The sequence below is a fragment of the Ranitomeya imitator genome, chromosome 1, assembly GCF_032444005.1.
Source record: "Ranitomeya imitator isolate aRanImi1 chromosome 1, aRanImi1.pri, whole genome shotgun sequence".
NCBI lineage: Eukaryota > Metazoa > Chordata > Amphibia > Anura > Dendrobatidae > Ranitomeya > Ranitomeya imitator.
The window spans coordinates 1,131,728,661-1,131,751,904 of NC_091282.1; the positions used below are offsets into that span (position 1 = coordinate 1,131,728,661).

The 23,244-nt window shown below is 45.1% G+C and overlaps 1 protein-coding gene across 1 annotated transcript in view; it reads left to right on the forward strand.

The window, feature by feature from the left end:
- The first annotated feature begins 1,686 nt into the window (after window positions 1–1,686).
- Window positions 1,687–23,244, forward strand: part of TEC (tec protein tyrosine kinase) — a 182,007-nt gene continuing 160,449 nt past the window's right edge. Inside the window, exon 1 of the mRNA XM_069744502.1 lies at window positions 1,687–2,040. The gene's annotated coding sequence lies outside the window, so the exon portion shown is untranslated. The remainder of the gene's footprint in view (window positions 2,041–23,244) is intronic.

Genomic DNA, 23,244 nt, shown 5'->3' on the forward strand with positions numbered 1-23,244 from the left:
GGGGCGGACATATCATTGGTGCAACCTGTGCAGCCGCACAGGGGCCCAAGGGGGCCCATTTCAACCTCCAAAGCAGGTGCAATTTTGCACTTTTAGGAGCTCTTGGGCTGCAAAAGACCTATATATTGTTCTTGCACAGGGGCCCTTTTTAATCTGTGTCCGCCAGTGGTCTAGTCACAAATCTTACTCTAGGACTTCTGGTTGGCCATCACTTAGACCAGCAGTGGCGTCCTGCCCCATCCTGCCCTATTCCTGTCCCCGTCCTGCTTCCATCCTGTCCCGTCCCCATCCTGCTCTCTTGCTGCCTCCATCCTGCCCCGTCCTGTCCCCATCCTGCTCTCTTCCTGCCCCCTTTCTGCCTCCATGCTGCCCCCTTCTGCCCCCATCCTGCTCTCTTCCTGCCCCCTTTCTTCCTCCATCCTGCCCCCTTCTGCCCCATCCTGCTCTCTTCCTGCCTCCATCCTGTCCCCTTCTGCCCCATCCTGTCCCGTCCCCATCCTGCCTCCATCCTGTCCCCTTCTTGCCCCATCCCCATCCTGCCCTCTTCCTGCCTCCATCCTGCCCCCTTCTGCCCCATCCTGTCCCCTTCTGCCCCATCCTGTCCCATCCCCATCCTGCCCTCTTCCTGCCTCCATCCTGTCACCATCCTGCCCCGTCCCCATCCTGCCCTCTTCCTGCCTCCATCCTGCCCCCTTCTGCCCCATCCTGTCCCCTTCTGCCCCATCCTGTCCCATCCCCATCCTGCCCTCTTCCTGCCTCCATCCTGTCACCATCCTGCCCCGTCCCCATCCTGCCCTCTTCCTGCCTCCATCCTGTCACCATCCTGTCCCCTTTCTGCCCCAGGCCGTCCTGCCCCCGCTTTGCCCATTTTGGGAGTTCAGTGACACTGGCCTGAAAACCCCAAAAGTCGCTATGCTTTTTGCACATCTCCATGTTATGTAAGAAGTTAGCGACTTTTCTAAGCGATTTCCGTGTAATGACTGTATGGCCGCCTGTGAGAATGTACACGGGATACTTTGGATGACCCGCAGAGGTCAGTAGTGAGGAGGGGAGTAACCAGCAGAGGGTGATGCATGAAATCAACCTTCTGTCCTTGCTGCTGTCTCTCTGGGCGGTCATGGCTACGTTCACATTTGCGTTGTGCGCTGCTGCGTCGGCGACGCAACGCACAACGCAAATGAAAACGCATCAAAACGCATGCAAAAACGCTGCGTTTTGCGACGCATGCGTCGTTTTTTGCCGAAATTTGGACGCAAGAAAAATGCAACTTGTTGCGTTTTCTTGGCCCGACGCTTGCGGCAAAAAAACCGCATGCGTCGCACAACGCATCACACAAAAACGCATGCGTCCCCCATGTTAAATATAGGGGCGCATGACGCATGCGTCGCCGCTGCGTCGCCCGACGCAAACACGCAAAACGCTAATGTGAACGTAGCCTAATGACCGCCCAGAGAGACAGCAGCAAGGACAGAAGGTTGATTTCATGCATCACCCTCTGCTGGTTACTCCCCTCCTCACTACTGACCTCTGCGGGTCATCCAAAGTATCCCGTGTACATTCTCACAGGCGGCCATACAGTTCCGAACACCCGACTACACACGATGAGGACGATATGACGCGCTGTCCGCAGCCTGTCGCGATCCCGCGCATCTCACTCCCACACTATAACCACTAGGTGGCGCTGCTGCCCTCCGGCTGCTCACAGGACGGCACAGAGCAGACACTCCAGTCCTCGGACTGTCACATCCCCCATGTATGGACCTCTGTGCCCCCCACACTCAGCCCTGCCAGCCGGGCAGGCCACGCTGCCACTCTGTGCCCCTAGGTGCCAGGCTGCAGGCGGTCATGTGACGGACCCGGCCGCGGGAGGGCAGAAATGCCCGGTATATATACATTTTCTTCGCTGACGGGGCGGGACTGCGGGGTTTCGTCACGGGGAGCGGGGAGCTGACATTTCCGCAGCTGCAGGCTGGAGTAGCGGCGGAGGGTGACAGCACTTGTTGCCCCCCGTAGACCAGGCGTCCCCGGAGCCCGAGCCAGGTACGGTGTCTGCACAGAACCCGGGGGGCAGGGAGGCTGCGGCGATGGCGCTAATGTGGCGCACACCTTACACGACAGACAGGTTACTTTGCTTTGGTTGTTGACAAATAAGTTTTGTAAGAAGGTTTTAGTGACTGTGACACCTGGTATAACCTGGGCAAGTGCTGGGGTGACCAGGTGTGAGGGGACCGCACGGGGGTGTCTGCTGTGGACCCTGCTGATTTGTCTCTGTTCACACTTCCATTAGAAATTCTGTTATTGGGAAAGGAATTCATGCAGATGACGGAGCGATGTCAGTTATTCCAGTGCGACTCCGCTGCTGCGCGACTCCGCTGCTGCGCGACTCCGCTGCTGCGCGACTCCGCTGCTGCGCGACTCCGCTGCTGCGCGACTCCGCTGCTGCGCGACTCCGCTGCTGCTGTGCCGGCATTTTATGCTATTTGTTATTAGTGATGGTCTCCGGAGCAGTCAATTAGGATTCTGGGGTCTCAGGGTGACCGGCACTGTAACAGTCCGCACTTTACATTACACCGCTTCATATGTATGCGATATGGCGCTAAGAACGTCTATTACCGTGCTGATTACTGCCGTTTAATTACAGGAAACATTAAAGCGGATAGAGAAAAGCAAAAAAGTGTGAACTTAAGTGTCCATTATAGACAGTCCAGTAAATTAGGAAGTATGGCGGGTGGGATCAATATAGATATATGTGTGTAGTGTATATATAATGCATGTGTACTGAACATATAATGCATTATTATTATTTATTGTTATAGCGCCATTTATTCCATGGCGCTTTACATGTGAGGAGGGGTATACATAATGAAAACAAGTACAATAATCTTAAACAATACAAGTCATAACTGGTACAGGAGGAGAGAGGACCCTGCCCGCGAAGGCTCACAATCTACAAGGGATGAGTGAGGGTAGAGCTGGTCGTGCAGTGGTTTGGTCGATCGGTGGTTACTGCAGGTTGTAGGCTTGTCGGAAGAGGCGGGTCTCCAGGTTCTTTTTGAAGGTTTCGATGGTAGGTGAGAGTCTGATATGTTGTGGTAGAGGGTTCCAGAGTAGGGGTGATGCGCGAGAGAAATCTTGTATACGATTGTGGGAAGAGGAGATAAGAGGGGAGTAGAGAAGGAGATCTTGTGAGGATCGGAGGTTGTGTGCAGGTAAGTACCGGGAGACGAGGTCACAGATGTATGGAGGAGACAGGTTGTGGATGGCTTTGTACGTCATGGTTAGGGTTTTGTACTGGAGTCTCTGGGTAATGGGGAGCCAGTGCAGGGATTGACAGAGGGGAGAAGCCGGGGAATAGCGGGGGGACAGGTGGATTAGTCGGGCAGCAGAGTTTAGAATAGATTGGAGGGGTGCGAGAGTGTTCGAGGGGAGGCCACTGAGCAGGAGGTTACAGTAGTCAAGGCGAGAGATGATGAGGGCATGGACTAGGGTTTTTGCAGATTCTTGGTTGAGGAATGAACGGATTCGTGAAATATTTTTGAGTTGAAGTCGGCAGGAAGTGGAAAGGGCTTGGATATATGGTTTGAAGGCGAGATCAGGGTCAAGGATTACCCCGAGGCAGCGAGCCTGTGGGACTGTGGAGAGTGGGCAGCCATTTACTGTAATGGATAGGTTCGTTTCAGAAATCTAGCGGAGAAGAAGGATGAAATAGTGGACAGACATGCATGTGCATATGTGTGATCAGAGTATCCAGCAACCGCGACGCCTGTTAGGACCTGCCGTCACATGACGCCGACGCCGGCCGGCGTCGCGGTTGCTGGGGAGATGCGCGCGTCACTTCCGGTCGGGTCCGCAACTTCCGGTTTTCCGGCTACGCTGGGCCAGCCGGTATTTTGGCAGCGCGGGTATTAAAGACAGGACACGCGATGGGATAGCAGGCCCCCTTGGAAGAAGGAAGGTCCGAAACGCACGTCAGGGTGGATGGACCGGGTCATTGGGAGTTGTGTGCCGGGTATCGCCGTTCTACAGGTAATCGTGGCTATGTTTATAATGTGAGGCAGTCACCTTAAAATCAGCAATAAGCTGGGGTGAGTCACTATGAGATTAAGTATAGGCACAGTTGGGCAGTATAAGTGGTAACCTTGTACTTTCTATGCAAGGGTTTATATAGAGTAATTATATCCTGCCCATATGTGAGGTTATAGCTTTCTAGCCTCCATCATTTCCCAGTGTCCCGGTGTGTCCTGACAGCTGTAAAGTTCCACAATGTATTTTCCAATTTCTTGCATATCTCTCTCACACAGCGTTCTTACTTAATTGATTTGTTGTTTGACCTTATGTGTGGTCATTTTTAATAAATAAATTATAAATCTTGCTATATATCTTCGTTTGACCCTGTAATCATTGTGTTGTATGGATTTTGATATTGTTAAAATGAGAACAACTCAATGTACAAAATACATTTCTGATATTTCACAAAAAATATTTGTGACCAATATATCCACCCTTCTTTTCAATAAGTCATAAACCTTCCATCCATGGAGTCTCTCTGTTTCCTAATCTGCTGATTATCAACTTTTTGGGCAGCACCACCCACAGCCTTCCAGATGGCTGCCACCAGGAATTTCAAGGCCCGTATTGACAACATTTTCAGGCCCCTTGAGACTCCACCTCCACCCCTTGAACCTTCCCAGTCCCACCACCCACTCTTGGAAAAACTCCACTGCTGCACCTCGTCCTCACCAATCACACATTAACAGGACACCAGATCACATACACAGCCATCAGCTTTTGTTTTTGGCAAAAAAAAAATTTAAGACAACGACAAGGTAGTTTCTTTTGGCCAGGCTCTACTCTAACCTATTAAACATTTCTTAAAATATCCACGACTCTTTTTTAGGTATATTTTTATTTATTCTTTAAGGGAATGTATCACATGCATTTTTTAAAAATAATACCACATACAAGAGACAAATACCGTCACACTATGACCAGACCACATGTTACCACCACATAGTGATCGAATAATACCATATACAAGGAAAAAATACTGCCAAACCACATATTACCACGACATAATGATCAAATATTACAATACTGATCATTAATAAAAAAAAACCAGAATACTAATATTACCATAAATGCCATTATACACAGGAGCTCTATACTTAGTATATAGCGTATAGTGTCAGTGTACAGGTAATACAGGGATCATCAGTGATATTTTTCGCAGGAGCTCTGTGTATAGTGTACAGTGTACAGGTAAGGCAAAGTCCACACATTCAGTATTTCTAAGCCAAAACCAGGAGTGGAACAATCTTAGGAAAAGTATAATAGAAGCACGTGTTCTATTTATGCATTTTTCACCCATTACTTGTTTTGGCTTACAAATACTGATGTAAAATACTGACTAAATACTGAATATGTAAACGTCGCCTAATACAGTGACTCACCAGTGACATTATACACATGATCTCTCTATATAGTGTATAGGTAATAGAGTGATCACCAGTGAATTTACACACATGATATCTGTATATAGTATCAGTGTATAGGTAATACAGTGGTCACCAGTGGTATTATATACATGAGTTCTGTATATAGTGTACAGGTAATACAGTGACTCATCAGTGACATTATACACAGGATGTCTCTATATAGTGTATAGGTAGTACAGTGATCACTGTGAATTTACACACCTGAGCTCTAAATATAGTATCAGTGTTTAGGTAATACAGTGATCACCAGTGGGATTATACACATGAGCTCTGTATATAGTGTCAGTGTACAGGTAATAAGGATCAACAGTGCCATTATACACAGGAGCTCTGTATATAGTGTCAGTGTACAGGTAACTCACTGGCTCACCAAGGACATTTCTAGTTGAAATCCTTCATGTTCGCTTTTCTTCTTCCAGCGCAGACCGCCATCACTTCTTCCAGCCAGTACTTCTCTCTACAGAAAATAACAGTTATCTAGAGGACCGCTTCCAGAGCACATGTCCCACTTTTTCCCCAAATTCTAGACTGCGCACCTGAATACAGACATGCACCCACCATTAATATATAATTAGTTATTATGCAATCCACCATTCTAAATATAAGTTGTCATTCACCAATGCGCCCCCACAAACCATAAATAGCCACTTCCCCCACCAAATAAACATGCAAATTTATCGGCACCTGTACTCTTTCCCCCAATTCAATGCCAGTCACACACCTGGATCCTCAACGTCCCCACTATGTACCACCTGCTCCACCGATTCATTATATTTACATGCCCTTCTCCAATCCAGTTCATTATATCATGTTCTCTCTCGCTCACCCCCACCCTTTATTCATTATCAACTTCTCTCCCCCCCTCAATTCATGATCATTTGATCTCCCCCACCCTCAATACAGCATCATTTACTGTCCGCCATCCTCCAATCTCAATTCATATTATTATACCCTAGGGCCTAGACCCCCACCTCTTTGCTTCTGCTCACTGGGCTCCATACACCATTAAAGGGAACCTGTCACCCCGTTTTTTGAGATTGAGCTATAAATACTGTTAAATAGGGCCTGCGCTGTGCGTTACTATAGTGTATGTAGTGTACCCTGATTCCCCATGTATGCTGAGAAATACATTACCAAAGTCGCCGTTTTCGCCTGTCAATCAGGCTGGTCTGGTCAGGTGGGCGTGTTCACAGCGCTCTTTTCTTCCCCAGCTTTCCGTTGGTGGCGTAGTGGTGTGCGCATGTCCAGAGTTCCGACTTCCCTGCGCCCACGTGAAGACACAGCGCGCGATCTGCGCTGTAATCCCTTGCATCGGTGGGGGCGGCCATCTTCCTGGGGCCGCGCGTGCGCAGATGGAGTGCTCTGCTGCACGGGGCTTCAGGAAAATGGCCGCGGGATGCCGCGCGTGCGCATTAGAGATCGCGGCGGCCATTTTCACAAAGCCGAGTTTGCACTCTTCACGTGGGCGCAGGGAAGTCGGAACTCTGGACATGCGCACACCACTACGCCACCAACGGAAAGCTGGGGAAGAAAAGAGCGCTGTGAACACGCCCACCTGACCAGACCAGCCTGATTGACAGGGTACACTACATACACTATAGTAACGCACAGCGCAGGCCCTATTTAACAGTATTTATAGCTCAATCTCAAAAAACGGGGTGACAGGTTCCCTTTAAGGGCAGTAATGCCCTGATGGTGACCCTGCTCCCAAACACTGTTCAGAGGTGTTCACTGCTTTCCTTCACTGTAAATCTCCCGTTTTAAGAAGGGCCCACAAGTTCGCAATAAATTTTAGTTCAGGTGAGAAAGGGGCCATCTCATTTTTCTTTCATCTTTAAGACCATTAAGTCGGACCTTGTGGTTCTTTGCAGGGATGAACGGCTTCTTGCCTGGAACTCGTGCATTCAACCCTACTTTTCTTAGTTGTCACACCACTGTTTGGCGACTCCCTTTGACCCCATATTCTTCGTTCATGTCATGCGTAATCTGTACAACACTTTTATGGACATCAGATACTGACTTTTAATTACCGTAATAATGTTGGAAGATTTCCATGGTCGTACACTTCTAGGTTTGTCAGCTCTTCCATAACCTTCTCTTTCTTTATTATATGTCACACTTGACTCTGAGAGCAGTTGATTTCCATAGCTACCTCTTTTTGGCTTTTGCCTGACTTCACTCTCAGATTAATAAGCTTCCTAACATCTGGTGATAAGTTTGTCTTCGCCATGTTTTATCTGAAAAACACAGACGCAAAAAAAAAAAAATTCAAAATTTGACCACCCATGACAAAATATGCAAAACATTTGGCCCAGCAAATGTTGAAAATTAACATATAAAGGGATAAAACAACATCAAACACCATTTTCATCCTTATAGCTGACAACTATTTGCTTCCAGTTTACTAAAATCCCCAAGAAAATGGCATCGCAACAACCAGAGAGAAGTAATCACACTTTTTAAAAAAACAAACAAAAAACTTTTGGTTGCTACTGTCTGTATTTATGTGGGCATAGATTATATAGAGTCTATTATAACACTAGCACTTTGCCTAATGTACTTTGGGATATGATTAGCAGCTGGTAGAGACAATGGTTCTGTGTGCTGATCGTCAATAAATGAATAACTGAAGATGTGTCCTCACTACCACGCTGGGGAGACAAACCACTACACGAAGGATAAAACAAAAAAACAGAACAAATTGCCAGTACCAGATTATAGTTGGTGGACTATCGTTTATGTGCAGTTGGTTTGGACTTTATGAATTTTGTAATATGTGGTCTCCTAGTGCCAAGTGTGCATTAAAGTGAGAGCTGGATAGCACTATAGGTATTGCGCATACATACAGTCATGGCCGGAAGTGTTGGCACCCGTGAAATTGTTCCATGAAATTACGTATTTCTCCCAGCTTAACATGTCACTCTCTGCAAGGAGAAACAATACTTCTTGGATCCCGGTATTTGTCCCAGAAATTTATTGCAATTACACGTATTTTGTTATAGACATGTTTGTTTCCTTTGTGTGTATTGGAACAGCAAAAAAAAAAAAACAGAAAGGCAAATTGGACATTATTTCACGCAAAACCCTCAAAATGGGTGGGACAATAGTGTTGGCATCCTCAACTTATTATTTGGTTGCATGCCCTTTGGAATAAATACCGTATATACTCGAGTATAAGCCGACCCCCTAATTTTGCCACAAAAAACTGGGAAAACTTAATGACTTGAGTATAAGCCTAGGGTGGGAAATGCAGCAGCTACCGGTAAATGTCAAAAATAAAAATAGATACCAATAAAAGTAAAATTGAGACATCAGTAGGTTAAGTGTTTTTGAATATCCATATTGAATCAGGAGCCCCATATAATGCTCCATACAGTTCATGATGGCCCCATAAGATGCTCCATAGAAAATACATCCCATATAATGCTCCATACAGTTTATGATGGGCTCCATAAGATGCTCCATATTAAAATATGCCCCATATAATGCTGCACAAATATTGATTATGACCCCATAAGATGCTCCATACAGATATTTGACCCATATAATGCTGCACATAGCCCCATAAGATGCTCCATACAGATATTTGCCCCGTATAATGCTCCACAAATGTGGATTATGGCCCCATAAGATGCTCCATACAGATATTTGCCCCATATAATGCTGCACATGGCCCCATATAATGCTGCACATAGCCCCATAAGATGCTCCATACAGATATTTGCCCCATCTAATGCTGCACATGGCCCCATACAGATATTTGCCCCATATAATGCTGCACATGGCCCCATAAGATGCTCCATACAGATATTTGCCCGATATAATGCTGCACATGGCCCCATAAGATGCTATATACAGATATTTGCCCCATATAATGCTGCACATGTCCCCATACAGATATTTGTCCCATATAATGCTGCACATGGCCCCATAAGATGCTCCATACCGATATTTGCCCCATATAATGCTGCACATGGCCCCATAAGATGCTCCATACAGATATTTGCCCCATATAATGCTGCACATGGCCCATACAGATATTTGTCCCATATAATGCTGCACATGTCCCCATAAGATGCTCCATACAGATATTTGCCCAATATAATGCTGCACATGGCCCCATAAGATGCTCCATACAGATATTTGCCCAATATAATGCTGAACATGGCCCCATAAGATGCTCCATACAGATATTTGCCCCATATAATGCTGCACATGACCCCATACAGATATTTGTCCCATATAATGCTGCACATGGCCCCATAAGATGCTCCATACCGATATTTGCCCCATATAATGCTGCACATGGCCCCATAAGATGCTCCATACAGATATTTGCCCCATATAATGCTGCACATGGCCCCATAAGATGCTCCATACAGACATTTGCCCCATATAATGCTGCACATGGCCCCATACAGATATTTGTCCCATATAATGCTGCACATGGCCCCATAAGATTCTCCATACAGACATTTGCCCCATATAATGCTGCACATGGCCCCATAAGATGCTCCATACAGATATTTGCCCCATATCATGCTGCATATGGCCACATAAGATGCTCCATACAGATATCTGCCCCATATGCTGTTGCTGCGATTAAAAAAATCCAAAAATCACATACTCACCTCTCAGGTCCCCGGCACTTGCTATATTCACCTGCTCCGCGTTCCACCGTCGGTGCCGCTGTGTCTTCCCATCCTCTGCACCGACGTTCAGGCAGAGGGCGGCGCGCACTAATCGCATTATCGCGCCCTCTGACCGGAGCGTCACTGCAGAGGACGCGGAAGACGCAGCGGTGCTGACGGTGGAACGGGGAGCAGGTGAATATCGTGCACTGCCCCCGTCATACTCACCTGCTCCTGGTGCACGTCTGTTGAGCAGTCACATGGTACTGCTCATTACAGTAATGAATATGCGGCTCCGCCCCTATGGGAGTGGGGTCCATATTCATTACCTGTAATGTGCGGTACCATGTGACCGCTCACTACAGGAAGAAGCTGCCGACGCTGGGGAAAAGACTTGCAGGGACCGTGCCAGGAGCAGGTGAGTATTATTACACAGCTCCGCTCCTCCCCTGCCGACCCTCCCGCTGACAATGACTCGAGGATAAGCCAAGAGGGTTACTTTCAGCCCAAAAAAGTGGGCTGAAAATCTCGGCTTATACTCGAGTATATACGGTAACTGCAATCAATCGCTTCCTATAACCATGAACAAGGTTCTTACATCTCTCAACTGGATTTTTTTGGACCACTCTTCTTTTGCACACTGGTGCTCCAGGTTTCTCATAATTGAAAGGCGCCTTCTCCCAACAGCAATTTTAAGATCTCTCCACAGGTATACAATGGGATTTACATCCGGACTCATTTCTGTCCACTTCAGAACTCTCCAGTGCTTTGTTTTCATCCATTTCTGGGTGCTTCTTGAAGTGTTTTGGGGTTCATTGTCTTACTGGAAGACCCATGATCTAGGATGCAAACCCAGCTTTCTGACACGGGGCACTACATTGTGACCCTAAATCCTTTGGAAACCTTCAGATTTCATGATACTGTGTACACAGTCAAGGCACCCAGTGCTAGAAACAGCAAAACAACGCAGAAAGATCTTTGAACCTCCACCATGTTTGACTGTAGGTACTGTGTTCTTTTCTTTGTAGGCCTCATTCTGTTTTTGGTAAACCGTAGAATGATGTGCTTTACTAATAAGCTCTATCTTGGTCTCATCTGTTCACAAGACTTTTTCCCAGAAGGATTTTGTCTGACTCCTGTATATTTTGGCAAACTGCAGTCTATCTTTTTCATGTCTCTGTGTCAGTAGTAGGATCCTCCTGGGTCTCCTGCCATAGCGTTTAATTTTATTCAACGGCGGATAGTTCACTCTGACAATGATGCACCCTGAGCCTGCAGGACAGCTTGAATTTCTTTGGAACTTGATTTGGGTTGCCTATCCACCATCTAGACCAGTGTTTCCCAAACTCCAGTCCTCATGGACCCCACGAGTCATGTTCTCAGGATTTCCTTAGTATTGCACAGGTGGTGGAACTTTCATCAAGCCCTCAGGAATTCTCTCACCTGTGCAATACTATGGAAATTCTGAAAACATGACCTTTGGGGTCCGTGAGGACTGGAGTTTGGGAAACACTGGATTCTAAACAATCCTACATCAATTTTTTTTCTGCCGTCCACGTCCAGGAAGATTAGCTACAGTGACATGCCTTGTAAACTTGTTGATTATGTTGCACACTGTGGACAAAGGAACATCTCGATCTCTGGAGATGCACTTGTAACCTTGAGATTGTTGATACGGTTCAACAATTTTGGAACTGAAGATACAAAGGTTGAGCTATGTTTTGGGAGCATCATGGCGCTCGTGCTCATCTTTTTCTCCTCCTTTGTTGTAATAAGCACGCCGACCGGCAGCGCTGCTGGATCTTCATGAAGATGGTGAGTGATGTCATCTCCACGTGTGCCGAAGTAACCAAAAACTGACGCGTTTCAAAGGCTTACAGTGCTAATTTCTCAGGGTATTACCATGGCACAGATTGGTGCCCTTATATATTCGCAGTTCAGTGTCTTTGCAGGCATTCATACTTGTTCCACATATGCAATATCCAGAATATCAATAACGAATTTCAGTAAGTACACTAAGAGTAAAAATTAAAAGATACAAACATATACTCTGATAATATTAAATATACATACTTTAATAAATCACAAATGTTAAAATATTAGCGAAATGTGCATTAAAATTCTCTATTTGCTGTAATGTAATAGGAATATTGGGTGTTTATATAATACCTGACAGCGTATTGGTATATTATCAATAGATTCAAAAGAAACAGCACATTTAAACTGAAGGTGATACTTGAACCTCCCTTTATAATAATATAAACTGAATTAAGGTGAAGGAAACATACACATCCATATACCTATCTAGTTGTTTGTTTAATTCACCTTAATTCAGTTTATATTATTATAAAGGGAGGTTCAAGTATCACCTTCAGTTTAATGTGCACTAGGTGTGAGAGCAATGACAAAATGCAAAAGCAACAGCCTAAAAGTATGAGAACAGAGAAATGGTCTGTGGTCACCCCCTGCAAAACCACTCCTTTAGAGGGGTTGTCTTGCTAATTGCCTATCATTTTTTCCTGTTGTCTGTTCACTTTGCATAACGGCAGGAGAAATTGATTCACAATCAGTGTTGCTTCATAACAGGACAGGTTGATTTCAAAGAAGTGTCATTGACTTGAGTTACATTGTGTTGTTTAGGTGTCCCCTGTATTTTTTTAAACAGTGTATATATAACACTATGTAATGAATAAAGATTTGCAACTGGAATATTCAGTGATATCTAGGATTTGGTATTTTATTGAGCAGTGTGTTTACATATGATATATACACCATAAATTGCTGCAATACTCTGTTAATGAAAACAATCAGTGTGCAGTTTAGAGTGTAAGGCTATGTGCACACGTTCAGGATTTCTTGCAGAAAATTCCTGAGAAAAGCCTGAAATTTTCTGCAAGAAATCTGCCTGCGTTTTTTGCGTGTTTTTGCCGCGTTTTTGCTGCGTTTTTTTATGCGTTTTTTTCCAGACATTTCCTAATGCATTTTTAAAAAAACCCGCAAAATTAATGAACATGCTGCGGTTTTTTTCACGGAGAAAAACGCATCATGTGCACAAAACATGCGGAATTCATTCTAAATGATGGGATGCATATTGTATGCTTTTTTTTACGTTTTTATCGTTAAAAAATGCGAAAAAACACAAAATCAGCAACGTGTGCACACAGCCTTAGTGTTATGGACTGACCTGAGTTGGAGTAGTGATATTGCAACTACCATCGTCAGGATACAGCCAGATGTCGGTACACAGAGCAGCAGTAGGATCTTGAGGATAAGCGGAAATCGTAGTCGGGAAATAGGCAAATTTCCAAATGTGCCTGTGAGCGGCGCTATCGCTGTCTGCTCATCCCCATCACGTGACCCCAAGCTGCAGCTTCCTCTGATGTCAGGTGATGTCATGTCAATTTCTGGAACTGGAAGCTGACCCGGTATCACCGAGGCGAGTCTCCCTGAGTGACAGGGCTGTGGGCGGAGCTTCGAGGCACGCCACAGCCCTGCATTGCGCTCTCTCCTGCAGTGCAATGGTGGGCTGTGGTGTGCGGTGAAGCTTCGCCCACAGCCCAGTCACTCATGGAGACTGGATCCCACCTCACCTCCACCTCAGTATATAATCGGTACTGCGGTCCTTACCTGAGGGATTGCAGTTGAGTTATCGTTACAAAACACGTAGTCCAAACTAGCTGTACATAAAGGATAGTCCACCAACTATTATCTGGTTCTAGCAAAGTGTCATCTGTGGTTGGCACACTGACATAGTGTTATCTGTGGTTGGCACTCTGACATAGTGTCATCTGTGGCTGGCACACTGCCATACTGGCATCTGTTGCTGTCATCTGATATAGTGACATCTGTGGCTGGCATACTGACAGTGACATCTGTGGCTGGGCACACTGAAATAGTGGCATCTGTGGCTGGCACACACTGACAGTGGCATCCGGGTCATTCCATGGTAACTTACGTTACATTCACAAGCCAAAAACTGGCTACAGACTGTTCTTTGAAGGCCGGCACAAAAAGGAGTGATTGTATATTGTACATTAAACTATTCTCAATAGATTTCTACACAGTTTGATTTTTCAACAACAACATTAAATACAAAATACAGAGTTATTACTTGTTAACTTACGATACAAAAAAAGGAAAGGCAATTGTCCTTCATGAGTCTGCCAAATTTTCTGTTCTGGCAAACGGGAGAAGCACTATTTTTAGGCTATTGAAACACCATAGTCCCAGCAACTTTAAAAATAAATTATTTTAACCGCTCAAGATAAAAGCAACAGTTTTTATTGCAAGAAATATAGATACCGGTAACTTATGTTACCGCACAGTATAGTAACTAACGTTACTAAGCTGATGGTAACTTACGGTACAATATGTTCCCATCCATTGGATTAAACTTATTGTAAGGTAATTTACCTTCATCTTTGTAACGTTAGTTACTATATTGTGTTGTGACGTAAGCTACCATGGAATGACCCCATCTGTGGCTGGCACGCTGACATAGTGGCATCTGTGGCTGGCACACTGACATAGTGGCATCTGGCTGGCACACTGACATAGTGGCATCTGTGGCTGGCACACTGACATAGTGGCATCTGTGGCTGGCACACTGACATAGTGGCATCTGTCTGTCATAGTGGCATCTGTGGCTGGCACACTGACATAGTGGCATCTGTGGTTGGCCCACTGACATAGTGGCATCTGTGGCTGGCACACTGACATAGTGGCATCTGTCTGACATAGTGGCATCTGTGGCTGGCACACTGACAGTGGCATCTGTCTGACATAGTGGCATCTGTGGCTGGCACACTGACATAGTGGCATCTGTCTGACATAGTGGCATCTGTGGCTGGCACACTGACATAGTGGCATCTGTCTGACATAGTGGTATCTGTGGCTGACACACTGACATAGTGGCATCTGTCTGACATAGTGGCATCTGTGGCTGGCACACTGACATAGTGGCATCTGGCTGGCACACTGACATAGTGGCATCTGTGGCTGGCACACTGACATAGTGGCATCTGTGGCTGGCACACTGACATAGTGGCATCTGTCTGACATAGTGGCATCTGTGGCTGGCACACTGACATAGTTGAGTTGCTTTATTAGTCTGTGTACACCACATTTATTCTAAATACTGTACACCTGTTGAAAGAGTTAGTGTACAGGATTATAGAATTGGCCAAAAAATGGCATATTCCTGTTCCACTGTGTAGTTGGCTAAGTAAAAACATGAAAACAAATGACTGACCCAAGCATTACCTGTCTGGTACGCTGTAGAGAGAAGCTATTACCGTATGTTACTGCTTCACATATAAGTCCTGGCTAATTTGTATAATCGTCTTAAACCTATAATAGAAAACAGCTTTTATTTACTAAAACTTTATTGTTAACTCCTTCACGACGTGAGACCTATCTGAACATCACATGTTGGTTGTGGGTGTATAGAATGTATAGGCAGGGCAGGTGGCAGCTGTGATATACTGTATATCCAGGACTTGAACATGTAGGGACTAAAACATAAAAAAGCATGAGGAAATAAAAATACAAGTTTAAATCACCCCCTTTTCTCAATTCACAAATAAATAAAAAATTAAAAAAAATATTTGATAAGGCCATGTACATAAGTCTGATTTATCAACGTAGAAAATTAATTCACCAATAGGGTAAAAGCTGTTAAAAGTTATTTTATAACAACTATCTTTTCTTTTTCTTTTTTTTTTCTTTAAGATTTTGTTTACCCTTTTCCTTTTGTCCCTCCTTTTTGTCCCTTCCCCTCTCCTTTCTTTGCTTTTCCCTCCTCACTATCATTAAAGGTACCTTCACACATAACGATATTGTTAACGATATCGTTGCTTTTTGTGACGTAGCAACGATATCGTTAATAAAATCGTTATGTGTGACAGCGACCAACGATCAGGCCCCTGCTGGGAGATCGTTGGTCGCTGAATAAAGTCCAGAACTTTATTTCGTCGCTGGATCTCCCGTGGACATCGCTGGATCGGCGTGTGTGACACCGATCCAGCGATGTCTTCACTGGTAACCAGGGTAAACATCGGGTAACTAAGCGCAGGGCCGCGCTTAGTAACCCGATGTTTACCCTGGTTACCATCCTAAAAGTAAAAAAAAACAAACAGTACATACTTACCTACAGCCGTCTGTCCTCCAGCGCTGTGCTCTGCTCTCCTCCTGTACTGTCTGTGTGAGCACAGCGGCCGGAAAGCAGAGCGGTGACGTCACCGCTCTGCTTTCCGGCTGACCGACGCTCACAGCCAGTACAGGAGGAGAGCAGAGCACAGCGCTGGAGGACAGACAGCGGTAGGTAAGTATGTACTGTTTGTTTTTTTTTACTTTTAGGATGGTAACCAGGGTAAACATCGGGTTACTAAGCGCGGCCCTGCGCTTAGTTACCCGATGTTTACCCTGGTTACCGGCATCGTTGGTCGCTGGAGAGCTGTCTGTGTGACAGCTCTCCAGCGACCAAACAGCGACGCTGCAGCGATCCGGATCGTTGTCGGTATCGCTGCAGCGTCGCTTAATGTGAAGGGGCCTTAAGGGTATCAAGATCAGTACATTAACCCCTTAGTGACGGAGCCAAATTTTTGAAATCTGACCAGTGTCACTTTATGTGGTAATATCTCTGCAACGCTTCAACAAATCCCAGTGATTTTGGGACCGTTTTTTTCGTGACACATTATACTTTATGATAATGGTAAATTTAGGTCAATATGTTTTGTCTTTATTTATAAAAAAATATCAAACATTTGAGAAATTTTAAAAAATTAGCAATTTTCTAAATTTGAATGATTATCCCTTTAATCCAGATAGTCCTACCACAGCAAAACATTAATAAATAACATTTCCCACATGTTGGCTTTACATCAGCATCATTTGTAAAATGTTATTTTAATTTTTTAGCATTTTAGGAGGTTTCAAAATGTAGCAGCAATTTATCATTTTTTCAAGGAAATTTACTACATTTATTTTTTTAGGGACTTATCCATGTTTGAAGTAACATGACACCATTTTAAAAACAGCACCCCCAGACATATTGAAAACTGCTGTTTATTCACCCTTCAGGTGCTTTACAGGAATTAATGCAAAGTGGTATGACAGAAATGAAAATGTGTATTTTTACCACCTAAATTCCGGTGACTTCTGAACAGGTTACAACAGCCAACAGACTCTAAGGCCGCTATTTGGTCATGAATTGCCACCGCAAACATCAGGACAACAAAATCATGATCTGAGGGCACCGATTGGGATAAAGAGGAAGCCCCCACACTCTGTTAACCATATATAATGATGTAGTCACTATTTACAGCAGCATCTAAGGGGTTAAACAGATTTGGACGGTGCAAACACTGATCGTGGCTGATGCAGAAAGTTGTCAGCTATAGTGTACAGCAGACAGCTGCTGGTTTGTCTCCTGTATGGGGAGGCTATTCTCTTATGTCAGGTCAGTTAAAAGGCGTATTGGCTGTCACTAAGGGGTTAATACTAATCCCTGACTTACACTAATGTCTCCTTTTTGTAAATAATTAAAATTAAATAAAAATTTCTTTCAATAAAAAAAAGAGAATTTATTTTCTTTGCTTTTATTACTACCCCTCCCCCAAAAAATGCAATGGAAAATTTTTAAAACATATTTATTACCCCATAATCGTATCAATGAAAAAAAAACAGCTCTTCATGTCTCAAAAAATTGCAGTACAAACCAAATTAACCCCTTACCGGCATCGGACGCACTATACCGTCCGATGCCGGCTCCCCTGCTTTGATGCAGGGCTCCGCGGTGAGCCCGCATCAAAGCCGGGACATGTCAGCTGTTTTGAACAGCTGACATGTGCCCGCAATAGGTGCGGGCAGAATCGCGATCTGCCCGCACCTATTAACTAGTTAAATGCCGCTGTCAAACGCAGACAGCGGCATTTAACTACCGCTTCCGGCCGGGCGGCCGGAAATGACGTCATCGCCGACCCCCGTCACATGATCGGGGGTCGGCGATGCTTGTATATTGTAGCCATAGAGGTCCCAGAGACCTCTATGGTTACTGATGAGCGGTGGCTGTGAGCGCCACCCTGTGGTCGGCGCTCACAGCACACGTGCAATTCTGCTACATAGCAGCGATCAGCAGATCGCTGCTATGTAGCAGAGCCGATCGTGCTGTGCCAGCTTCTAGCCTCCCATGGAGGCTATTGAAGCATGGCAAAAGTTAAGAAAAAAAGTTTAAAAAAATGTGAAAAAAATAAAAAAAACATAAAAGTTTAAATCACCCCCCTTTCGCCCCAATCAAAATAAATCAATAAAAAAAATATCAAATCTACGCATATTTGGTATCGCCGCGCTCAGAATCGCCCGATCTATCAATTAAAAAAAAGTATTAACCTGATCGCTAAACAGCGTAGCGGGAAAAAAATTTGAAACGCCAGAATTACGTTTTTTTGGTCGCCGCGACATTGCATTAAAATGCAATAACGGGCGATCAAAAGAACGTATCTGCACCAAAATGCTATCATTTAAAACGTCATCTCGGCACGCAAAAAATAAGCCCTCAACCGACCCCAGATCATGAAAAATGGAGACGCTACGAGTATCGAAAAATGGCGCAATTTTTTTTTTTTTTTTTTTTTTTTTAGCAAAGTTTGGAATTTTTTTTCACCACCTAGATAAAAAATAACCTAGACATGTTAGGTGTCTATGAACTCGCAATGACCTGGAGAATCATAATGGCAGGTCATTTTTAGCATTTCGTGAACCTAGCAAAAAAGCCAAACAAAAAACCAATGTGGGATTGCACTTTTTTTGCAATTTCACCGCACTTGGAATTTTTTTCCCGTTTTCTAGTACACGACATGCTAAAACCAATGATGTTGTTCAAAAGTACAACTCGTCCCGCAAAAAATAAGCCCTCACATGGCCAAATTGACGGAAAAATAAAAAAGTTATGGCTCTGGGAAGGAGGGGAGCGAAAAACGAACACGGAAAAACGAAAAATCCCCCGGTCATGAAGGGGTTTAAAAAAAAAATCTGATTTTTTTTTTTTTGTTACCTTGAAATCACATAAAAAACCTCATGTTTGGTAATACAGTAGTTGTACTGATCTGAAGACTCATATTGAGAGGTAATTTTTTACTGCATAGTGAAAGCTGTAAAAATGAGACACCCAAAAGAATGGCGGCAGATATGTAACTAATGCTGTGATTACCGTTGTGGAAATAGTGCAGTTTAGCCACACGTTTCATCCTTTTCTTCCTTGTTGTTATGTTTTTGCTCTTTTTATAAGAGAGGCAACATTATTTCTTCACTGACTTCAATGGGTGATACATCTATATACATAATTGTCTAAGGGTCACTTCCGTCTGTCTGTCTGTCCTTCTGTCACGGTTATTCGTTCGCTGATTGGTCTCGGCAGCTGCCTGTCATGGCTTTCGCGACCAATCAGCGACGGCCACACTCCGATTAGTCCCTCCCCTGCACTCACTGCCCGGCGCCCGCTCCATATTCCCCTCCACTCACCGCTCACACAGGGTTAATAAACATAAGGATGAATGACTTCAGGGAGATCAAAACATCCAACACCACGGAGACACCATCACGTGTTTCTCAACGCAGTGATCCAGAACACTGCCCCCATCCGTAATGGGAAATATGCAAATGCATGTAAAGAAGCTGCGGAGACACCATCACGTGTTTCTCAACGCAAGCAATAAATGGCCAGGTCTTTCACCGGGAAGGCACAACAACGGGAAGGGCAGCATCCAAAAAGGAAAACCACCTATGCCAAAACATGTGGATGGATACCATGTTTTGGCATAGGTGGTTTTCCTTTTTGGATGCTGCCCTTCCCGTGGTTGTTCCTTCCCGGTGAAAGACCTGGCCATTTATTGCTTGCGTTGAGAAACACGTGATGGTGTCTCCGCGGCTTTTCTACATACACACAGGGTTAATGGCATCGGTAACGGCCCGCGGTGTAACGCACTCCGTTACCGCTGCTATTAACCCTGTGGGTCCCCAACTATTTACTATTGATGCTGCTTATGCAGCATCAATAGTAAAAATGTCATGTTAAAAATAATATAAAAAACAAAAAACCTGCTATACTCACCATCCGCCGACTTTCCCGCTCCTCGCCACGCTCCCGGGACCGCTCCATTGCAAGCGGCAGCTTCCGGTCCCACTGTCCAGGGCTGGTGTGCGACAAGGACCTGCCGTGACGTCACGGTCATGTGACCGCGACGTCATCATAGGACCTGCTCACACCAGCCCTGGGACCGGAATCTGCCGCTTGCATTGGAGCGGTCCCGGGAGCGTGGTGAGGTGCGGGAAAGGCGGCAGATGGTGAGTATAGCAGGACTTCAACGAGCCTTCGGAAGGTGAGTATTGTTGTGAATTCTGTGGTCAGGCTCCCTCCTGTGGTCATGAGTGGTACTTCGGCTGGTTCTGTCCATGAGCTTCCTTTGGTGGATGTGAGTGGGGCTGCGGCTTCTGAGTTTCCTTCCTCAGGTGACGAGGTTAAGTCGTTAGGTGCTGTTCTATTTAACTCCACCTAGTTCTTTGTTCCTGGCCTCCAGTCAATGTTCCAGTATTGGTCTTGCTCTCTCCTGGATCGTTCTTTTGGCCTGTCTGCCCTGCATAAGCTAAGTTCTGCTTGTGTTACTTTTGTTTGCTATTTTTTCTGTCCAGCTTGCTATATTGGTTTGTTTTGCTTGCTGGAAGCTCTGGGACGCAGAGGGAGCACCTCCGTACCGTTAGTCGGTGCGGAGGGTCTTTTTGTGCCCTCTGCGTGGTTGTTTGTAGGTTTTTGTGCTGACCGCAAAGCTATCTTTCCTATCCTCGGTCTATTCAGTAAGTCGGGCCTCACTTTGCTAAAATCTATTTCATCTCTGTGTTTGTGTTTTCATCTTTACTCACAGTCATTATATGTGGGGGGCTGCCTTTTCCTTTGGGGAATTTCTCTGAGGCAAGGTAGGCTTATTTTTCTATCTTCAGGGCTAGCTAGTTTCTCAGACTGTGCCCGAGGCGCCTAGGTCTGGTCAGGAGCGCTCCACGGCTACCTCTAGTGTGGTGTGATAGGATTAGGGATTGCGGTCAGCAGAGTTCCCACGTCTCAGAGCTCGTCCTATGTTATTAGTAACTATCAGGTCATTTTCAGTGCTCTTAACCACCAGGTCCATTGTGGTTCTAAATCACCAGTTCATAACAGAGTATATGTTTATTTATTTTTTTAAGTCTCTATACTACGTGACTCTGTGCTGTATACTCCGTCGCTGTGCAATATAGGCAATATACTACGTGACTGGGCAATATACTACGTGACTGGGCAATATACTACGTGACTGGGCAATATACTACGTGACTGGGCAATATACTACGTGACTGGGCCATTACATGATCTTTCTCAAACATGAGATTGCAGGAACTAATCAGAATGATCTTCTGCATTCTGATTAGCACCTGCCATCCGATGTTACAGATATGTGATGTTATTTAATTGAAAAGGCACCTTCTCCTGCGCAGACGTACTGCTCTGCCCTGTTGATGGCAGAGTAAAGTACTGCAGTGCGCAGGCGCTGGCAAAGGTCAGAGAGGCCCGGCACCTGCGCACTGCAGTACTTTACTCTGCCAACAACATGGCAGAGCAGTACGTCTACGCAGGAGCGCCGATGCCGGGGAGCAATGAAGAAGCAGGGGGGCGTTGTCGCAAGAAGATGGGAGGCACCTGACCCAGACATGCGACACCCATCGGACCGGACTGCATTGTACCGCCCCCCCCCCCCCCCCTCGGGTGAGTATAATATAACTTATATTTCTTCGCTTGAAAGTCGGACCAGGGGTTTATCTACAGCATTATAGAATGCTGTAGATAAGCCCTGAAAGGCAGTGGCCACATCTTATAGTGGCAAATTCTGCTGAAAGGTTCCCTTTAGGTCTGGAATGCTGTATTCCCTTTTCTGAGACCCTGATGTAAGATGAAAGGCCCTGGCTCACAATTTCTGCTAGTTCATCCCAAAAGTGTTTTGATGGCATTGAGGTCAGGATGAGATGGGCATTAGAACCAGACAGTTACTGTCCGGTTCTAAACATCGAACACAAACTTTCCCCGGAAGTCCGTACCAATGTTCGGAGTTCCGGGATAAGTCTGGAGTTCGGGAGAGAGAATTGTTTTTCCTTTCCCAGTTCGGGTAATCTTTTGTTTTTTCAATGGGGTTCTGGTTGAAGTTTGGGTACTGTTCTGTTACTCAAACCGACCTTTGAAATTAAGTTTGGGTTGGGTGCCAGAACCCGAACTTCCACCTGTTTGCCCATCCCTAGTCAGGACTCTTTATGGGCAGGTCAAATTAGTCCATAGCAAACTTACCCAACTATGGAGTACCGTTATGCTGGAAGCATACAACCGTCCAAAATATCTTGATATGCTTAAGAAATCAGATTTTCTTTCTCTGGAACCAAGGAGCCTAGGACAACCTCTGAAACACAGCATCATAGCCTTATCCCTCCTCCACCAAACTTTCCAGTTGGCACAATGCAGGCAGGTAACGTTCTCCTGACTCATCATCAGACTGCCAGATAAAGAAGTGTCATTGATCACTCCACAGAAAACATTTCCACATCTCGATTGTGTCCAATAGTTTTGAGACTGACCCAAATTTTGGTTTTCACAAAAAGTTGGATGCTTCAATGACTTTTGATCTTTTTGTCACATGTCTCTATGGTTACTGAAGTACAATTACATACACGTTTATTGACAAATACATAAAATTTATGTAAAGACTTAATATTTGCAATGTTGACCCTTATTTTTCAAGATTTATGCCCTTTGCTCTGGCAGCTGGATATTGGCTTCGGGGCCAAATCCTGGTTGATGACCGCCCATTCTTGTCTTATCAGTTCTTGGAGTTTATTACAATTTCTTTGCTTTTGTTTGTCCACCCACTTTTTGAGCATCGACTACAGGTTCTTAATGGCACTGAGATCTGAGGAGTTTCCTGGTCGTGGACTCAAAATGTCAATGCTTTATTCACCGAGCCACTATGTTATCACTTTTTTTTTGTGACATGGGTCTCCATCATGCTGGAAGAAGCATTGTTCATCATCACCAAATTGCTCCTGGATTG